Raw genomic sequence first — 22,712 nt, forward strand, 5'->3', positions numbered from 1 at the left:
TTTCATATTCATCCATTCACTAATGCTTTGCTCTAGAAGCTACCTTAAGGTATAGATTCATTTTCTGTTTTTGGAGTCTCTTTAATGAGAGAAAAAGACATGCAGAGAATTTTTTTCCTTCAGTGGAACATTCCTACTTCCTACCTTCACAGCCCTTTCATTGGGGTTGACTCATTTAGTAAAGGAAAGCATGTTGGAATTCCCTTTCCAGCACAACACTGCAACTACTTGTCCTTTCATAGGGGGTCACTGCAGAGTAAAGAGCTGCACTCCCTCTCCACCTGATAGACACCAAGTATGTTGTGTCCGCTGTGTTCTTCCATTCCCTGCCAGTTTTAGCGTGTATCGACATTAGATATTTTTCCTTAAAATTTCCCACCATTATTAGCACTGGTGGAGTAGGATTGTGGTAATAATAGTGGAAAAATTTAGGGGAAAATGTCTAGTATGTGTTGAGTGCTCATGTTAAGAATTGCCCGTGGAAGCCATTTGCAGTACACAAAAACAAGTTTTATTGGTCCTACAAAACCCAGGAGCTATGTCACATGTTCTTCAGTGCCATCTACTGGCACCTTATCTATTTACATATATACAGAAATTGAGTACTCCTGTAACAAAGTAGACAAGGCCTTAGAGATCAGGCCTGAGAATCAAACCCAAGTCCCTCATGGCACGGTACTTGTCTAACTACAGGGCACCAAGGCTCTGAAACTTGCAGTCTTAGTAGTTGTGACCGTGGTCACAGGGAGCTACAATGAAGTTACTCAATTAGGGTAAACTGCAAAGAATGGGGCAGACAATCCCCAAAGCTGGTGGCAATTCCAATGCTTAGATTTACTAAGCCAGCCCAAACAGCTTCTATAATACTTTACTGGTTACCCAGAAACCAACAACACAGTTCCCTTAAAAATGAGGAGGAGTCCGGTGGTACCTTAAAGACTAACAGATTTATTTGGGCATAAGCTTTCATGAGTAAAAACCCACTTCTTCAGATGCATTGAGTGAAAATTACAGATACAGGCATAAATATACTGGCATATGAAGAGAAGGGAGTTACCTTACAAGTGGAGAACCAGTGTTGACAAGGCCAATTCAGTCATGGTGGATGTGGTCCATTCCCAATAATTGATGAGGAGTGGTCAATACCAAGAGAGGGAAAATTGCTTTTGTGGTGAGCCAGCCACTCCCAGTCCCTATTCAAGTGCAAATTAATGGTGTTAAGTTTGCAAATGAATTGTAGCGCTGCAGTTTCTCTTGAAGTCTGTTTTTGAAGGTTTTTTTGTTGAAGGATGGCTACTTTTAAAGCTGTTATATAATGTCCAGGGAGATTGAAGTGCTCTTCTACTGGCTTTTGTATGTTACCATTCCTGATGTTTGATTTATGTCCATTTACTCTTTTACGTAGAGACTGTCCTGTTTGGCCAATGTACATGGCAGAGGGGCATCGGGGCACATGATGGCATATATCACAGATGTGCAGGTGATTGAGCCCCTGATGGTGTGGCTGATATGGTTGGGTCCTCTGATGGTGTTGCTAGAGTAGATATAGGGACAGAGTAGGCAACGGGGTTTGTTACAGTGATTGGTTCCTGGGTTAGTGTTTCTGTGGTGTCAATGTGTAGTTGCTAGTATTTGCTTCAGTTTGAGGGGCTGTCTGTAAGTGAGGATTTGCCTGCTTCCAAGGTCTGTCAGAGTGAGGGATCGTTTTCCAGGATAGGTTGTAGATCGTTGATGCGCTGGAGAGTTTTTAGCTGTATGTGATGGCCAGTGGTGTTCTGTTATTTTCCTTGTTGGGCCTGTCCTGTAGTAGGTGACTTCTGGGTACCCGTCTCACTCTGTCAATCTATTTCCTCACTTCCCCAGGTATCGTAGTTTTAAGAATGCTTGATAAAGATCTTGTAGGTGTTTGTCTCTGTCTGAGGGATTGGAGCAAATGAGGTTGTATCTTAGACAATGGATCGTGTGATGTGTCCTGGATGGAAGCTGGAGGCATGTAGGTAAGTATAGCGATCAGTAGGTTTCCGGTATAGGGTGGTGTTTATGTGACCATCACTTATTTGCACTGTAGTGTCCAGGAAGTGGACCTCTTGTGTGGACTGGTCAAGGCTGAGGTTGATGGTGAGGTGGAAATTGTTGAAATCCAGGTGGAATTCTTCAAGGGCCTCCTTCCCGTGGGTCCATATGATGAAGATGTCATCAATGTAGCGCAAGTAGAGGAGAGTTGCTAGGGGACGAGAGCTGAGGAAGTGTTGTTCTAAGTCAGACATAAAAATGTTGGCATACTGTGGGGCCATGCGGGTACCCACAGCAGTGCCACTGACTTGAAGGTATAAGTTGTCCCCAAATCTGAAATGGTTGTGAGTGAGGACAAAGTCACAAAGTTCAGCCACCAGATGTGCCATGGCCTCATCAGGGATACTGTTCCTGACAGCTTGTAGTCCATCCTACGTGGAATATTGGTGTAAAGAGCTTCTGCATCCCTGGTGGCCAGGATGCTGGTTCTGGAAGATCACCAATGCATTGTAGTTTCCTCAGGAAGTTGGTGGTGTCTTGCCAAGTACTTCCATTTACTTGAATAACCCCTTCACACTATGTTGATCAAATCTGCCTTAGATGCTTTCTACAGCAAACACTTTAAATACAAGCATAGAGCCGATGCTCATAACTTTAGATATAAAAATGATACATGCATACAAATAGGATGAATACATGCAGTAGAACATAACCTTTGCAAAGGTATATTACATGGCATATCTAGCATAAAACATATTCCAGTTATGTCATATTTACATTCATAAGCATATTTCTATAAAAGCATTATGGGATGCAACGTCACACTATCCCCATATAAATGTATGCCAATAAGATAAAAATGAACAATTCAGTCCATTAGACTTGTTTTGTTATTACATTTAAATCATGTAAAACATATTGAGCCAGTGCTTTTGTCAGAGATGTGTCGAGGATTACATGAAAATAATCCAGGGAGAGAGAAAAGTTGGGAAGTAGGTTTCTACAGAGCTTTAATAAACATTTGTGAAGGATATTTAATTTAATTATACCAACCAGTTATCAGAGTACAGTGCCACGCTACCTGAACTGTCAGTGCAAAATGACCTACAGGCATGAAGGCAATACATATGGCAAAGTGAAAGTCTGAAATCAAATGTGACTGTCATGTAGACAAACAAGGCATGAGAGAAAACAGGAGTTCTACGATAGATCAATTAATTCAAACAACACCAACTAGACAGGTAGCTGAGTCATCCAGGCTATGCAGATGGAGTTCACTTTTACTGGAAAATGTATTTAGCACAGCATGTTTCACTATGCAAGACAATGCAGCAGGTGAGCTTAGAGAAGATTTGAGGCCATCCCTCCTGGAATTATGAAGACAGCCTCTTGAAAGGGGCTGGAGGTGGATTTGTCTCTCTGGTGAACAGGTTCTTCCCCTTGTCATGCTTACCCTTTCCCCAGCCACTGTGGTGCGGGACTAGATAGAAATTGTATCAGACAGCCCTCCTGCATGAGAGGACATGACCAGGTGCCAGGATGGGTCACATGGAGAATGCCATATTCAGGGCAGACTGCAAGAAATAGGGCAGACAATTCCCCAAACTGGTGGTTTATTCTAAAATTGGATTCACTAAGGAGTAACAAAACAGCTTCTGTAACACCACACTGGCTAACAGAAAGTCAAACACAATCCCCTTTAAGTATTTCAGCCCTTGACTCCCATCTAGACAGCCATGTCTAATATGGTGAGGGGTTATTGAAAAGCTGATTCACCATATGTGAGGTTCACCATTCCCAAAGGACTGGACACTTATCGCCAGGTCAATGAGAGTCTCAGATCTTACCCAATAATCAGGCTAGTGCCAATCCTTTAGTGACTAAAACTAAAGGTTTAACAATAAAAGGAAAAAGAAAGAGTTGCAAATGGTTAGAAGATCAATATACATACAAATATATGTAAAGTCCTTTGGTCAGTTTCATAGCAGAGATGTTGAGGCTGCTGATTTGGAATCAATTTAAAAGATCATAGTACAATCGGCAGTCCAGGTGTAGAGTCTGTTCAAGTTCTTCCATGAGAATTTCATGGTGATCCAGGGTAAATCTGGAGACCTCAGTCTTCTGTCTTAGACCTTCCCTGCTAAAGTTAAAACAGAACTGAAATGGCAGGATCAGGCCTGCGGCTTTACTTTATAGCTCTCTAGCAAGCCTCTTGTCATAGCAAGACCTTCCCCTGAGGAACACTAGGCTGTGCAAACTGTCTGTGGACCATTGCTTTGAAGCTAATCTATTCCCTATGCATACACAGGTAAACAAGCTGTATTCATTCAAATAAGGCAATTAGCCAGTACTTTTTCATAGCACAGATAGTTAAGCTGAAGACAATGCAGATAATATTATTAGCGTCCTGCAGTATCTTACATCTTTGATCGTAAGGTTAACTTCATTCACATGCATAATATAAGGCAATTAAGACATGAAAGGGAATTAGCATCTAAAAGCTAATCTGGTTACATTGTTAAACTTCTAACAAGATATAGGTAAACATAGACAGAGGCACTTACCATCTACTCTTGATTCCATTACCTCAAATTAATGGGTTAATGATTGCTGGCCTAGTACAATGGTTCTTAATCTTTCCAGACTACTCTATCCCTTTCAGGAGTCTGATTTGTCTTGCCTACCCCAAGTTTCACCTTACTTAAATTACCTGCTTACAAAATCAGACATACAAATACAGAAGTGTCAAAGCATGTTATTACTGAAAAGTTGCTTACTTATTTTTACTATATAATTATAAAATAAATCGAATGGAATATAAACATTATACTTACATTTCAGTGCGATACTTGAGCCTGTTTTTTTGCTTGTGAGCCTTGGCTGAAGCCCGAGCCCCAGGCAGCGGGCCTGAAGCATGTAACTTAGCTTTGCAAGACCCGCCCCTGTGGTGTGGGGACCTGGGCAATTGCCCTACTTGCCACCCCCTAATGCCAGCCCTGCACTTGCAACCCCTCTAAACCCATCCTGAGACATCCCCCTCCCCCGGGGGGCTGCAACCCCCAGAGTGAGAAACACTGAGTTGAGTACCTCCAGGGATACCTGTAACCCTGGTTGAGAACTACTGGTCTAGTACAGCTCTTTGCCTTGATTACATTTCAATGCCTCTTGCTAATTTCTTATGGGTCATACTCAGGTTGACTGGTCTGTCAATGTCACAGAGGGAAAGATTTATGAATAGGAGAATAGCTTTCTTCTACATTGGGGGCAACCTTGGAAGGAGGGGGGAAATGAGGTGGAGTAGGCCATGCCCTAAGGAGGGAGACGTGAGATTTTGGGGTGGGAGGTTAGGTGGGAAGCTCCCATTTTTTTGGTCTCTGTGGGAAAAGTGGCAAGTTGAGAGACACTTTGGATGCGCTATTCTGGAGTGGCAGGAAAAGCTAAGTCATTCTGGGGGCTCTGAAGCTCTCAGGATTTGGGGAAAGGAAGAGCAACCTGATATTGGTTGCCTGGGGCTGGATTACTATGCTGCAAAGATGGCCTTTGCAACTGGCTCCAGAGATTCCTATTCAGGTGCCCAGGTACAATGGTTGTGAAAAGTTGTATTTCAAAAACGTATGTGATGGTGTAAGTAAAAACTGTAAGATATTCCACATGTAGAAAAGACAAAGTTAAAGTGGTACATTTCCTAACTTCTGTCTGTTCTCCTGTGCACCCATAGCATTACATCAATAGGCTTTTAAAACATAAATGTAGTTTTTTCATTTAATATCAATAATACACACATTTTTAAAAGGTAATTTTAGATAAAGGACATAGAAATGAAATGGCAAGTTCAAGAGTCCACAATTCTACTTTCTTCTAACACTATCAGAATAATAAAAACTATTCTATAATATATACTTTTTATTAATGTTCTCCTTTGTGTATGTGACGAATACCATTCATTTCAGGGACAAGAAGATTGGCTCTTGTGTCTTAGAAATGACAGTATGATTGATTATGCCAGGTCTCGCCTGCAAGATGTTTACCAGACCTCTAGGTCTTTTAAATAAGTTCCTTATGCTTCCCACAGAAGAGAATCCAGTTAAAAACCATGAGGATAAGAAAAGCCTGAGCATTCAAGCTTCTTAAAGCCACTAATTAAAATGTTACAAGGATTAATAAGTTTGAAATGAAATGATTTGTGTCCATTACCTTTTTAATAGATCACAAGATGTATCTAGCCTGGATCTGAATGTCTGTAATGTTTTGATATGACTACAAATCCAAATAAAATATCTTCTGCCATTACCCCAAATCAAGCTTAATTCTCATCAGTTCTCAGAAGCTTCAGACTCAGTACTCGAATGGGAGGCATCTAGGGAAAACTCAGGTTCTGCAAGAAGAGGTGGTTTAATTCAGAAAGTGGTATTATACCCGCTGAGTCAGTACTGAACAAGTATCCAACATAGCGCTAGGAGAGAGTGCATTGCTGGAGGTTCCATCTTTCTGATAAGAAATAAATGTAAGGTTCCAACTGTCTGTGCTCATGGCAAATCATATGGCATATTTTGCAAGAGCAGGGTTGCTAATCCTAGTTTCCTGGCTAAATTCCATTTTGCCTATCTGAATTCCATATTATTTCAACTACACGTGGGGCCCTGATCTCAGCTGGGGCCTCTGTTGTGCTAGGCGCTCTACAGACAAGTAGAAAGACACAGTCACTGTGCAGAAGAGTTTAGATCCTAAATAGGCAAGACAGAGTTGGCGGAAGGAAGCATTCTCTGCACCAACAAACAAAGTGATTCTTTTGGAGGTAGTTTGTACAATCAGCCTGTCAACTTTGTAATTCTCTTTCTGATCCATTTAGAGAAAAGGTGCTTTATAACTGCAAGTTTGTTAACAAACAATCTATTTCTAAATCCCAGTGCAACTATAGGTACAGTGAGCACCATTAGCACCCTAACATTTTTTGCACTGCAGTAATTATCTATTCCACAGAATTTGTGGCATTCCCTATACTTAGGCTGGGGAATACCGCAAATACCATGGTAAATTTAACTACTGTGAGAGATAAATGTCAAGCTTTTAATAGCACCTACTGTTTCTCTGTAGCCACACAGCCCTATTTGGAGTTTGTACATTGACCCTCTGTGTGTAGCTATTTGTATAGGAAATTTACAAGAAATAGTCTTATTTGGCACTCAAAGTTACATTATTTTTGTTTCATTGTTTTACATTAGTATAGGTGGACAGGGCCAGTGCAGAAACCTTTAGTATATCTTTTGACAAAGTGAAGAACCTCCAGGGTACTTTTCCTGATCATTTTACATCTTGTCTCTATACAAAAATAAGCTTTGAAAATAAGTCCCTATTTCTCTAAGGTATTGGTACAATGAGCAGAATGTATGGACTCCGTTCCATAGAAAAGAAAGGGACAAATTTGTCCACACAATTATTGTCAATTGGTGAGGTTATGTTAGATCAGAAGAGAAAAGAATGTAAACCTATCTCTGCATTCTTTTAAAATAATGAGTGTGACACAATATATTAAGAACTTGCTTTGTACATTACTTTGGGCACTTTTTACACATATAGAAATAAATTATTAAATCCGGCTGCATCATCTGAGCATGATTCTGTGGCACTTAGACAACGCGTTACAATAAAAGGATTGCATTTCACACTATCACCTACAATATTTCAGTTCTTCTTTTCTTTCCTCATAATCCCAAACTGCAGAGCAGAATTCAAGCCCTTAAGCAAAATACATAAAAAGTAGACATGTGCCGTCCTCCGAAGTAGGCTACTGAATCTTGATAGATTTTGAATAAGATTGGACATCTCTGTGATGTATCTGGCATGAACTATTTATTCTTCTCATTTCAGCTACAATCTCTCTCCAGATTTGTTATTTACAACAAATCACATCTGTATAATTATGGCCTCTAAAATTCTTTAGCATGTCAGAGACCCCTTGCTGGGACAAAGGTAAGAGTACTTTTGGGGCAAATATTTGGAAATGTGATTGAATTTCTTTAGCACTGCAGATAGCACGGAAAACCCAGTGCTACAGGTACTATGGCCAGGAACAAAGCTGCCACTCTTAGACAACTTTTAAGCTCTAGGCCTTGTTGCCCCACACGATCACAGGGTAATATTTTCAACAGCACATAAGTCACTTTGCAAGTCAAACTGAAAAATTTACCCATGTATTATATGTAGACAGGGCTGCAAAAGGCTGGACACCAAACCAAATTGATTCTGAATCATGTGTGCACTGATGGCCAATAAAACACATGGTTGTCAGAGAGAAATAACATTCAATCAAGCAAGTCACAAAGACTTAAAATAATCTTATTACCATCCAAGTAGGAAAAAATCCTTTTATTGCCACAGTTGTGCCCTGGGTGCTATATAGGAAAAAAATGTTGTAAAATGTAGATTTTATAGCAGGACACCTAAATACCCTGGGAAAAGTTGGTAATTGAGAAGCTATATCCTAAACATTAACTGCAGTATACTGAAAACTTTTTTAAAATGTACTAATTCCAGCCAGATGGCAGTCAAGTATCTAGTAGACTATGTATGAAAAGAGGCATAACAGATTTTGTAAATATCCAAGTGCAGGGACTCTTGAATTTTGTCATAGCATGGACCACATCTGAATAGAAACATTGTCTTGTAGGACATCCATTTGCAACCAAAATACCGCCACGTGATAATCACAGAAATCATGTATTTGAAAAAGTAAAATACTCATTATATTTTTAGCTCTTTTTTTACTACAATTTGGTAGCTGAAAACAAGGAAGAGAACCAACATCATATGACCAGCCAGCTCTCTGCAGACCTCCATCAAGTGTTTCACACTTCTATGTCTTCAGTGCAGAGTTCACCATGGCTTGACTAGTACAGATGGACCCTCCCCATGCAAAGCTCTACCCATGCCAGATCTGTGTAACTGCACCCACACTGGTGCTGTACAAGGCCATGTGCTGGATGGACTTATAGTTGGACATTCCATAGTTCTTAGTGGTGCATTAAACTGGACTTCTTTATGAATTCATTTGCAGGGTGCGTTTTCTTGCTCTTTTGCCTAGCATGTAACTTCTGTCTGTGGCAAGGCCACAAGAACAATACTTTATGTAAATAGTTTCCAAGGGAAGTTATTTGTGATTAACACATCAGCTCTGAAGGTAAAATGAAACAGCAATTGGCAGCAAGAACTTTTAATGAGAATGTGATTAAGGAATTCAGTCTGCAAACCACAGAGTGATTCGTAGCACATCTGTCTGACTGCTCCGCCTCTCCGCTTCTTTCCTGTCCACTAACCATACAAATGTCATTCTGGGTATATTTCCCCAAATTATGGATCTTCCTGACATAATTCCACAGCTCCTGGCCAAATGGGAGCACAGGAAGAGGATTTCTTGCATAGCACCTCTGTTCAAATGCTATGGAAGTTCAGCAGAAATGGAGCATGCCGTGTTAAAATGCAGTGTGGAAGAAAGTACATCCCAGGTGAAATTATGGGATACTACAGAGGAATAACAGTACCCAGGCTTGATTAGCCTGTGTTCTCACTGCAAAGTAGGCAGGTTGCCAGCCCAGGCTGAAGTGAAATCTAAGATCAAGCCTGTGCCCACAGCCAAGCCTGCTAACTCAGGCTTAAAGCACCCTCAAGCCTGGGTTAGAGATTTATCTGTGTGGAGAGAGGCCGGTGAAAGGCAACACTTCAGTTAGCCCTAGCCCTGACTAACTCCGCAGGGAAGCCAGACCCTACAGTTAGGAGCCTCTGGGCTAGTGAAGTAATAGCAGATTCCCTCAGCTTTTTCATCTTGCACAAATTGTTTATGCCTAAACATACAAGGTCTGAACCACCACTGCATTACTCCATTTTAACTTCACTGAAATCAGTGGGGTTAAGCTAGTGTAAATTGGTAATAACCCAGTGGTGTATCAGGTCTGCTACAAGAAACACATCAGGAAGAGCATGTCCTATAAGGAGTGTATGATTTAGTAAATGTAGTGTGTGCTAGATGATGCTCCTCGTGACTTTACCTTTCTTGTTAGTCAGTTTTTGAAGAAATCATTTAATATATTTTGGGATATTTCCCACCAATTTACTGACTGTCAAAGGAATCCGACCATATATCACAATTTCAGGAACTATTTTCACCCAAATTTACTTTTTTTAACTGCACTACTGCTGTTATCCATAGATACCAGCAATACTAGTAAAATATACTCCCAAAGATCTGTGTTAAGATGGAGCTAAGATTACATATCAATAATCTAAGAATAACTAAAAAGCAAACACCACCAAGCATTAGGAATCCGGGAAAATCAGAGTTAAAGGTTAAACTTAAAGAAATCCAACACTTGACAGTATGATTATGCACAGTTAAGTCACCCAAACACCTTAACTCTGCCCCTATTGTGATGTCCCGAAGAGAAACTCTGTCTCGACCTATCCATCTTATCAGTGAATCCAAAAGCTACAATTCTTTCCTCTTAACCATGCAGGGATAAATTTTCAAGAGCACCCAGATGGACTTAGGAGCCTAAGTCCATTTAAAGTCAATAGGTCACTTAGGCTTTTAAGTGCTACATCACTGTTGAAAATGGAAGTTAGGATGAGATCATGTCCCAGTTGAAGTCAATGGGAACACTGCTATTAATTTCAGTAAGGCTAGAACTTCACTAATAAGTTCCTAAGTCACTTAGTCACTTTAGCAAATTTTGCCCAGTGTTTGTGCCAACTCTGGCCATCTTATACGGTAGTATACAATCCACAGAAAAAAGACCTACATACGTTCTTGAAACAGGCAAGAAGCATACTGAATGAAATCATTCCCCACTGCAAAGCAAGAACATGATCCCATATAGCATTGTTAGAGTCTTCAGTTACATTACTGTATATAAATGTTGATGCAAGAGTCTGCCTCATGCCGGGAGAAATTCTCCCATATGCAGGGAGCCAGAACAAGTCATTTACACCATTTAAGTTCCATAAAAGCCCTATTTCAAGAGTGTCTGAAGTTAACCATCCAACACCGGAGATACCCAAAATTAGAGGATGTGTTGGAAAATTTTGTCCAGAGTAACTTGCTCAAGGTCACTTAGGGAGACAATGGCACTCCTATGAAGAAAATCCAGGTATGACACTGCTTCCCATATTGTTCATAGTAAGATTAAAATATGATTGTGTCAATCAATGTATTTTATGCAAGATAGGTCATGTGAGGTATCATTGGAAAGGTTATGATTTGCTGAACATGATTATCCTATTTGTATGCATGTATCATTTTTGTATCTAAAGTTAGGAATATTGACTATACGTCTGTACTACAAAAAAGTGTTTGCACCTGGGGAACGCCCACCAGACTGAATGCAATCAGTCTGGCTGGCTAGCTGTGAACAACTTAATGGACCATTAGTGAGGACAATAGGTCTTTGAAGATGCTAATCTCCCACTTTCCTGTGAAGACTGCAAATAAATTTTGAGTTATGGCTGAAGAGTCATGTGATCAAGTCACCTAGTTCGGGAATCCATCTTGGAATACCAGTGTTATTCCACTGACTGGTGTGGGAACTAAGTTTGGAAACAAAAGGTTCCTGCCATATGCAAAACCTATTTAAGGTAGGGGAGTGACATAATCAGGGTCAGGGTTGTTCTTCACTGAATCCCTGCCCAGGCTGACTGCTGTGAACATCTAAGAAACAAAGACAAACGGGGGGAGAAGGACTGAGCCCAAGCTAGAAAGGTATCTGGCGTGTGAAAGAAATACCTGGAGCTTTAAGCTGCAAGCAAGAGCAGAATCTCTGCAATCTGCCTAAAACAACATTTAGGATGAGAATTTGCTACTTGTATCAGTTTCTTTAAGCTTAGTATGTGTTTGTTTTATTTGCTCAGTAATCAACTTTGATCTGTTTGCTATCCCTTATAATCACTTAAAATCTATCTTTTGTAGTTAATAAACTTGTTTTTGTTTACTCTAAAACCGTTTGTGGAATTCATCACTGGGGAGCAAAAAGCTGTGCAGATCTTCCTCCACCTGGAGGGAGGGAGTGAATTTCATGAGTTTATGCTGTACAGTTCTCTGTGCAGCGCAAGATGATAAAATTTTCGGTTTACACTCCAGAGGGGGTGTGTACTTGAGCATTGGGTATTTCCCTAGCTGAAGCCTATCCATGCAGTGCTGATTTCAATGTCTGTGTCTTTCTGTCCCTACCTGAGTTTGTGCTGGAGGAGGCTTGAGGGCCTGGCTCAGCAGGACAGCGTAAGGGAGCCCAGGCTGGTGGAACAGGCGGGCTCAGTGGTACCTCAGTTCCAAACGGCACCCTGGGGGTAAGGTGACCAGACAGCAAGTGTGAAAAATCAGGACAGGGGTGGGGGGTAATAGGTGCCTATATAGGACAAAGCCCCAAATATCAGGCCTGTCCCTATAAAATCGGGACATCTGGTCACCCTACCCAGGGGGAACCCATCACACCAGGTTTCCACTGCAGCTCACTATCTACATTGACCTATGCTGCCTCCATAAATAAGGATTGCAGGAATTTAGCCCTTAGTTTTCTTCTGATCTCTGGTTGGAGACCTCCGATGTCACTCATCAAGTACTGATGAAAATGTATTCTGCATCAGTCAAGCTGTGTAATTTGTGTCAGTTTCTTTTCCTTCTCCACTGAACCAATGGAGAAAGAGCCTGCTGAAAATGATTTCTAAGCATTCCCACAACCACCAAACAACCAGCCTTTTAGGACATTTTCATGAACTAATTCACTACATATGACATCTGTATTTTTTTAAACTACACAAGAAATTTTAAATTTAAAAGTAAATCCAGTGCATCACAACCTTTAAAATGGACAGTGATGTTTGGTAAGCCTTGAATGTTCAAATATGTATACATGGTTCCATACTCCCATATAGCAATGTCATTTTTGAAAATGGGAATTAGGAATTTGTGAAATTTCTACCCTGGGTTGAGTTTTCAAAATTCAGGATATGTCTACACTGCGCCAAAAAAAAAAAAAGCCATGGCATTGAGTCTCAGAGCCTGGGTCAGTTGACTCAGGCTCACAAGACTCACACTATGGGGCTAAAAATAGAAGTAGAGGGCTCCGAGACACACCCCCTCCCCAGGTTTCAGAGCCCAGGCTCCAGCCCAAGCCCGAATGTCTACACTGCTATTTTTAGCACCCTAGCCTGAGTCCTGCAAGCCCGAGTTGATCCAGGCTCTGAGATTCTCTGCTGCAAATCTTTTTTTGCAGTGTAGACATACCCTCACACTCTGCTTTTACACCCCCTGGCTCCTGAAAGCTCACTTTGCTCGTATAGACTTGCTGGTCTGTACAATTATCCATTTTGCATGTGCAAATACAGTTTATGAGGAAGCAACATGTATACATGCAAGTTTTGCAGGTACTGTATATCTAAAATTCTGGTTTGTAACTTCCTCCAGATCGAGAAGAAAGAGATAATATTGCTTAAATCTCAATTCTCAGCTGGCTAACTCACCAACAGCAAACTGAAGGCTTTACATTCATGGTTGCAGATATATCCATACAGGAGACACAAGCAACATCTGAGAGAGAAAATTTCTTTAGCATCTCAATATCCTCCCAGCTCACATGCATGAAGTAAGCAGGCAGGTGGATAGGGGTGCAACACATGTATGCTTTAATCCAAACAACGCTGGGCAGTCTAATTTTAGGCATACCAGCACACACAGTGTCACCACTTATTTTAGAAATCTCTATATTAAAACCATCCATCAATGTTCCAGTTAGAAAGGCCCATCCATCCATTATATTCTATTTCTTCCTGATCTCCCTTGCTTGCTTTATTTTTTTTCCCCTTTATCTTCTTTTTTGAAATATAGCACTTAGATCACCAAACTGCTGTGCCCACTGGAGTAAGGACCATCTTTTGGTTAAGGCACAAGAAAGGAAATTGGAAGGCCGGAATTCTGTTCAGGGCTCCGATGCAGGCTTCCCTGGTGACCTTGAGCAAGTCACTAATGATAGCTTTGAAAAGCGGCCTCTGATTTTGGGTGCCTATAGTGGCATGGAGGACCTAGCTTTCAAAGATTCTGTGTCCACAACTCCAAATAAGGCAATGGGAGTTGTGGGCACTAAACACTTTGAAAATCGGCTGTTAAGTGTCTCAAGTTCAGCACACAAAATGAGAGGTTAACATTTTTTCCCCCAAAAAGTGGCCTCTGTGTTTCCCCATTTGTAAAATGGGAATATTTACTTACCTCACAGGCATGTTGTGAGGCTAAACTAAAACCCACAGAGAGGTTGTTGGGGAAAATACCACCACAAAAAGAAAATTCCTCACAGAGCTCCTCTACCATTCAACAGACTTTCCCCTTTTGTGGACTAGACCTTATGGCTTCTCAGGGATCTCTCTGGAAGCTGGGGGATCCATGGGAGGCTAGAGATATATCTGGGGGAGGGGGGGCAATGTTCACATTGGCTCTGTGCCCTGGTGCCCCATGCCACTCTCTAGAAAACAGCTTTAATGGAGACACACCACCAGTAACTCCCCACAGCTGTGGCTGCTCCTGAGAGGAGGGTCAGTGGAAAAGATTATCAATTCTATCAGAACATCTCTGTGGAGACAAAGGAACATTCCCCCAGTTTGCAATCTCCACCCGGCCTCTCCCACTGTAAGGACCCCAAGTGGCAGAGCAGCCCCACAGGAGTTAGCTAATGCCCTTCTTCCCCCTACAAATGGATTGTACATTAAAAATTAGTGACATTAATTGTAACCCTTAAGGTAGTAGGAGTGTGTTATTGTATTTGATTTACCATCTGGTTCTGCTTGTTATTCAGCAACTCACTGATTTCAAGAGATTTATTAATTAAAAATAGGATTAGGCTATTTTTACATTTGATGAGCCCTGAAACAAGCATGTGCTTAACTGAAAAAATATCTTTGATTGAACTAAACTGAACATGGCATAGAGTGGGGTCACAGTTGCATTCCCTATCTTTTTTTATTTTTAAAAAAGTAGAAAGCTACTCTGTGAAACACTGGAAAAATCTACTCAGGCATCAACTTGCTGTCCTACATATCAGTGCAGGAAACCCAGTTTCAAATCCCAGAGCGAGTTTCTCACTCCTCTAGCCCACCAGGGGTTCAGAGAACTGCAAAGCATCATGCTCTGTTCTTAAAGGAAGGGTTCACTTTGTGTCATTCAGCAGCTCTTTGCCTGTTCAGAAGCAGCATTTTCTGGGGTGGGTAGGGGCTTAGTTTAAATCTTCTGGCTATGGCTGTGCATCCACAATCATGGCTACAGGGAAGAAGGAATTATGATATTTTCCAAATACACATTTACAAAACATAGTAGCTACTTTTCACTGGGTAAACACAATCATAGGCATTTATAACCCTCTATTCAGAACTAGAGGCTTTTGAATACAGCTGGTGAGAAAATGAGAATTGTTCTCCCTCTGTGGAATGTGGACTTTTCATGGAAAAACCAAAAACAATTTTTTTCAGGTTTTGGCAAGTGAAAAAATACTACCTAAAAACTGCCAAAAAATTGAACAATTGTCTGGCTTCAGCCTAAAAGTTTTGGCTTTCCATTTTGTGACAGAAGAAAAAAAAATAAAAATTTGTCAAGGAAAGCAGACACTTACCATGAAAATTGTTATTTAGACAGAAACCCAATTTTTAAATAATGTATTTTAATTGAAGTTTTTTGACCAGCCCTACCTTTGAGTCCATCTAGTAAATAATATAGGGCCATATCCTGAGACCGCTACTGTATGTTCCTCTGGAACTTCACAGCCCAGACAGATTCCACAGCCACAAAGTGCAAATAAAGAGAGTCTTTACCACAATGGCTACCACAGGGTTATATGACCTGGGATCCCATCTTCAATTCTACCCCTCCTCCTCAGTATTAGATTAAATAGGTCCTTGACATGCTCTCCCAATTCCACTATGCTAGACGTGCCTTTAAATCACAAGGGAGACTGTAGATTGTAAAGCCATTATATTCATAATAAATTATGTACTACTAATTAACATTGACAACATTATATTTTTTGTGATGCAAACTGACAAAAAGCTTGGAAATTCAGAACAAAGTTCCACATTCCTTCCTTATTGTTTTATTACCTAGATGGTATTGGTTAGCTTCACAACCGTAATATATTATTTACATCTCAAATGCATTCCTCCCAGCATCATGCTAATGAAACCTTTATGCCATGCCATTACATATTCTTCCTGTCTCCGTTTTTCCTCTATATTAATGTTACTTGTCAGAAAATAATCAAAGAAAAGTGTGTTTAAAGTATAATTGCCCTCCCCTGAGCCATTCCTCACATTGTGTTTGGTGTATTTCAGCCCGATGATGGATTTTTCCAATGGTTTCTTTGTGAAGAAAAATAAGATTACAAATAATTACATCAATTTGCTGTGATGTCTGCTAAATACATTTCATGCAATGTTGCTATAACAGAGCATCATATATAGTTTAATCACACAATTAAGCCATCCGTTAATTATCTGTTAGCATAATCTCTTTGTTCAGATATGTCCAATAATAACAATTCTGTATTGCTGAGAATAACATTTATTTTAACATTTTCCTTTATAGGAGAACACCAAAAATAATTGGTGATACACTAACGGCCTAAAACTGTAGGTCTTACTAAGGCAAAATTCCTGTTGCAATTAGTGGGCGTTACAGCTCCGACCATTTTAAAGCCTACATCCTTCCCTTTAATTTCCTCCTCGCCTTAAGCTTTGTACTGCTGGCAGGTATTGCAGGGCAGGGCCAGTTTCACCCTGTCACTGTTAACCCCAGCCAGCCCTGGTCCAGTTTGTCCAGCCCATCACAGAATATGTTCCGTATCAAACTGACTACAGCAGCTCACCACCAGGAGTGCCAACCTCAGGCCAGACTGTGGAGAAGCAGGACACAAACCCCAAATTGGTTGTGTTGTTCCGTACTTAGATTTTACCAGCCAAATATCAAGTGTGAACTCCTCAAGCACTACAACAGCCTTAACATGTAGCCACAGACAGTCCCCTTGGGTATGCCAGTCTATCTTGCCAGCTAGGCAAGCTTGCCTTTGTGACGGATGGTCCTTTACACCAAAAATCACAATAATATTCAGGTTACTCCCAGTCCCAAAGAGCCAGTCACTTACCCCAGGTCAATTTCACCTCAAATCAAATACAGCGCTTGTAGCCAATTCTGTAATAAACTAACTAAAGGTTTATTAACTAGGCAAAAGAAATGAGTTATTTACAAGGTTAAAGCGGGTAACTATGCACACACAAATGAGTGACAGTCTTAGGTTCCAAAAGGTAATAGGAGCTGCTATCTATGCAAGTTCTATATGTCCTTTAGGGCTAACCCAACCTAAACAACTTGGGAATCCCTTGCTTACGCTTAGAAATATTACCTTCTCCAAATTCAGGATAGTGAGACCCCATTCCTTCTTATTAGGCATTTTTATTCCCTTCCCCCCAAAGTTCAAGCTGATGGGATGAATTCACATGCAGGTCCCTGCTTCCTGGTTGTGGGGTTGGGAGAGGAAGAAGGCAATTAACAAAGTATTTGTCCTTTGATGTTTCACAGTGGCTCATTTGGTTTCAGTGGAACTTCTTGTGTGCAGGACCAACACATTACATTAATTAATTCTTTCCTGTTTCATGAGTTACACAATTACAGAAGTTTACAACGCAAATACTCAATATAACTTTATATCATGGGCTACAGATAGTATAAGTAAGATTAATAGCAAGCCTACAACCATTTCTTCAAATCTAAACTCATTCTTGTAAACTTAACATCTATTTCAACAGTGCTAACACACAAATGGGCCAGACTGGTTTCCAGCTATGCATTTGTCAATGTTCAGTGAGGCCTAGGAGCCTGGGCATGAACTAGTACCCAGTCTGTCAGCACCACATTCCCTATTTTATGTATTGATATATTATTATAGGCATATCTGATAGTGAATCACTTAAGATCCCCTAATACTAGCCATTATAAGCCCCTGTTTTCAGTTGCTTATAATTTTGCCAAACTTTAACCACTCAAGCTCACTTTTTCCATGCTTGCTATCTGCCTCAGGCTGAATTTGGTTGTTAGTGGGTTTTTGGGGGTTTTTTGTAGTTTGTTTGTTTTTCATTTTGTTTTGTTTTAAGCTTCAGCAAAAACAGTTCTGCCATTTTCAAGAATAGGGTTAGTTAAAAAACTTGTCCTACCATTTCTTTGAAGAGTTCTGGCACCTCCAGGTTTTGAAGCACAAACTTAAAATGGTCCTGCCACAGAGCTGCCTTTTTTCCATCCCTGCGAAATTCCATCCTTTTTTTAACTGAATTGTAAGCTTTTGAAAATCACCATTTGTACATGCTCAGTAAAGATTGTTAGAGGCTGGCTGTGAAAATCTCTGAATATTCCATCTGAGCATGCTCCAACTCTACAGAGCTCCCTGGGTGTCAACTGCACTGAGCATGCTCTCAGGCCCAGTAGAGCTCCCTACATGGAGAGTGCAGCATGCTAGAGCTACTAATGGGATAACTAAAACAGCCACTATAGCAAAGTACTCTTTAGCCCAGGGGAAAATATGCTGGGCTAAGAGCAAGAAAGCAGTCATGAGTTCTAATCATAGCTCTTACTGATGTGTATTAATAATTCTGTACACTTTGCAGTCCTTTTTAACTGATCAAAGCATCATACACCTTATTTAAGAGGAAGGAGGGTGTAAGTCCCCCTATCTTACACATGGGATAACAAAGAGGCTGAACAAGATCAAATAATAGAAATGAGATTTCCAATATGGCAGACTCCGCCTTTTGGAAATGACATACCAAATCTATGTGTTCAGCTGAGCTGTTTGGAATCACTATAGCCTGCCTCTCCCATACAAAACCAGGAATCCTGAATCCCAACATTCTCCTGCAGTGCAACAAATAATAGGTGTGTAAGCCATTAGAAAAGTGGATGTCATAGCACCCCATAGTGGTTAGCCAACATAGAAAATAATAGCCTATTATTATAACCAGCTATTTCTTTGGCTCAAATATCAGAAAGCTGTGCTGCAGTTGTAAAGATCCTGGGTTCAAACCCTGCTGATAACCTATGTGAAGCGTTTATATTAATCAAGGCTAAATCCAAATAATTACATTTTAAAATATATATATTATATTTGGAGTAGAGTGACCATATTTCCCTATGCTGAATACTGGACACCAGGTAAAATTACTTGTATTCAAGCAAGTTCAATGGCAATTGATCAGAACTATACAGTACAAACGTTCAAATTAACATCAAGTTGGCTGAGTCCCATTAAAAGGAAATACTGAGTAGTTGGACTCTTTTTATTTACCTTCTTATCTTTAAGGCTTTATGCTTCACATGGGGAGAGGTGACACACACACCCCTCCCCCTCCCACATACATGGGGAGAGGTGACACACACTCTCACACAAGGGGAGTGACTGACAGACTCCCTCCATCCAGCGCTCTCTGCCCTCCATGCCTGACAGGGCCCCTAGGATGGACTAGCTTATCCCAGTACCTGGCGCCACGTCGTCCCAAGGCAATGCATGGGGGTGGCATGTGGGGTCATATGCTCTTCCTCCCCTCCATGTCTGGAAGCAGCTTGTCTCTTCCTGCCCGCACTGTGTCAAAAGGCAGCTAACACCTCCAGGCCGGTGCTGGCCACCAATGTAACCCAGCCGCCTCCTGTCCCCTGGCTACAGTGCTAGGAGGAAGGGGTTAAGCCCTAAGGATGCATTGTGCACCAGGGCCCAGGGAACCTGACTGCAGGGGCTTCAGCACCCGTGGAGCCCAGCCAGAGAGGTGGCTTAGTAGGGGAAGGTGCCTAAGAGATGGAGCAGCCACATGCTCCCTGGGGGCAGGACCCAGAGCGGTGTGGGGGGAGGCAGTCGAAGACGCTGCTAAGTTCCTGCCCCAGGTGCTGCTGTGGAGCCTGCAGGTTTGGGGCAGGAACAGGCTGGAAATCACCTCCACACCCACTCCAGAGGGGTGGAGAGACTTCCTTGTAGTGCTGCGTGGGGCTTTGGCACATGCAGGGCTTGGCTCCTCCTGGCCAGCGCCCCGGGCCAGAGGGTCTTGGGCTTTCCTGGGGCACTAGCCCAGCCAGAGGCAGTGCGGGAAGGAAGGAGCCTTCCGGCCAGGCTGCTGGTGAGCTGAGCGTTCCAACCAGGGGCTGGTTCTTTGCACAGTGCTGGGAGAGGGAGGTGGCCCACTGGGGGAGAGGGGGGATATGGAGGAGCAGTGGGGCTGGGGAGGGCAAAGAGGCAAAGCAGGGAGAAGACAGCTACAGGGGGAGTACATAAAGGGCTGATGGGCGGACAGCAGAGTCAACACATAACTGGTCACCGCTTGATGCCTGCCCGTACTCACTGGCCGCCACAGTTCACAGCATGCAGCCAGCACTAGCTGGAAATGGGGTAGGAGGCAGGGCCCTATTTGCCGAGAACCAGCATGCAGTGGGAGCTGCACTGATAGACCGGCAGGGGGAGCAGATTGGCCCTGCAGCTTCTCCTCACCATGAGCCTTGCACACCATCATTGGCCACTGAACCCTCATCCCCATTCACCACTGGTGTGCGGGCGGCTGGAGAGCAGGGATCCAGCCAGCAGCAGAACCTGCCAATACCGATGGGGAGCAGGCAGAAAATACAGGACAATTTGCCCGTTTTTAAAAAAAAGTTGGGACACCTGCAGGAGGGCTTAAATAGGGGACTGTCCCGTTAAAAACGGGATGTCTGGTCACTCTAATTTGGAAACACTTGCTCTAGTGGCAGAAAGAGGAGACAAGAGCACAATCTCCTTCCCTTGTTGCCTATATGTTTTCCATTCACCATATTTTTGCATGTTTTTTGCTGCCCATAACAATGTACCATTAACCATAAATGATTAATCCAATAATGTCTCTAGAGAAGAATCCTGTTAATGCCATCAAGCAACTAGTGACATGCTTCAGTCTCTCGCATGCTCAAAGGCTCATTGTTATGAACTGCTATTCACACTCTTGAACATGCTGTCAGCTTTATGCCTGCCACACCTGACCCAAATGTCAGTGCCAGTCACAGCTCTATTGTCTCTTAACTTTAATTCTCTCTGCATATTTGTCTAACGTTTTGAGCTTCCCTTAGGGTACGTCTAAACCTACTTCCTGGTCCGGATGTAAGCGATTGATCTCGGATCGATCCCGGAAGTGCTCGCCGTTGATGCTGGTACTCCAGCTCAGCGAGAAGAGTACGTGGCATCGACGGGGGAGCCTGCCTGCCGCGTCTGGACCCGCGGTAAGTTCGGCCTAAAGTACTTCGAATTCAGCTACGTTAATAACGTAGCTGAATTTCCGTATCTTAGTCCGAAGTGGGGGGTTAGTGTGGACCAGGCCTTAGTTTGAAGCAATGTGTGGCTGACTGAATTTTGCAAATTAGCAAGTAAGAGAGCAAACAATCAAAATGCAAGGATTCTGCATTACAATCTGTAATTTAATTGGCAAGTGTCATTGTCATTTGGTTTCAATTATTCATATTGATACTTCATGGTACACTTGTAAATATTATGTACTGTATTTTATAAACTACCAAACTCTACCTGCATACCAAACTCTTCAACATGTGAGCCTCAGAATGGTGCAATGCTTTTAAACCCTGGTTGAGGAGGAGGAGGGTGTCTGTTGGTTTTGGGTGTAAATTATGGGATGTGCTGATTAATAAATCTCTACTGTACTGTAAAGGCTTATTTAAAAAAAAAAGGGATTGATAATGCTATGCACAGTGTCATGCTCTGGTATGTCTAGGAACCAGTATTAACCTTCTCCCCAAAAACTCTCATGATCAGAGCTGAGAAAGTCCTTGTCATACTTTGTTCTTAACAAAACATTCTACGTCTATAACAATGACAGACAATTACAACACCACCTTTTTACACCCTGTTCCAAGGTACAATAAATTATAAACAGTACAAATAAAGTTCACTAAAAACATCTTCATATATTCACAGGGGCAAATACATCTCTGTATAACAGAAAGTGCTTTTTTTCTGCTTATCCACAGATTACATCCAAGTATCCAAAGTTTTAGTTAAACTTCAGAATAGTAAGTGGGAGAAACAGGGGAAAAGCCTCTCTTGCTATGTGCATGTCAACTATTTTTAATTATTCAGTATTCTTATATCGTATAGCAGTTGAAGAATATAAAGTTAGTATGAAACCTATTTTAAACATGATCTTTAACACCTTTAAAGCCCAATCATTCTACAGGGACCTGATACAGGACAGCGCTTAAGCACATGCCTAACTTTAAGCACTTGCCTAAAGTTAGGCATGTGCTTAAGTGCTTGCTTAAATCAAGCCTAGGTGAGTCCCATCCTGTATGTATTCTATAACAGGCTATTGATTAATGATAATATTGAAGCCAAAGTTTCCCAAATCATTTTGTACTACACATTTCATTTATTAATTTTTAAAAGATAACCAACCAGCAGCATAGTTATGAAAAGGAAGTGTGAGGAACAGAAAAAAAGCCTACAAACGCCAGGCCATGTCTCATCTCAGTATCTGGGGTCAGATGGAAAATAAGAATCTTAAAAAAGTGTCTAGGGCACTCTGGCTGAAGTAAAAATAGTCATTGGTATAACAGCAGTGCTTCATTTGTGCCAGGCTGGCCAGGGTTGAGCCCTGGCACCTCTAGGCTT

Source organism: Trachemys scripta, chromosome 4, assembly GCF_013100865.1.
Source record: "Trachemys scripta elegans isolate TJP31775 chromosome 4, CAS_Tse_1.0, whole genome shotgun sequence".
In the NCBI taxonomy this organism is placed as follows: Eukaryota; Metazoa; Chordata; order Testudines; family Emydidae; genus Trachemys; species Trachemys scripta.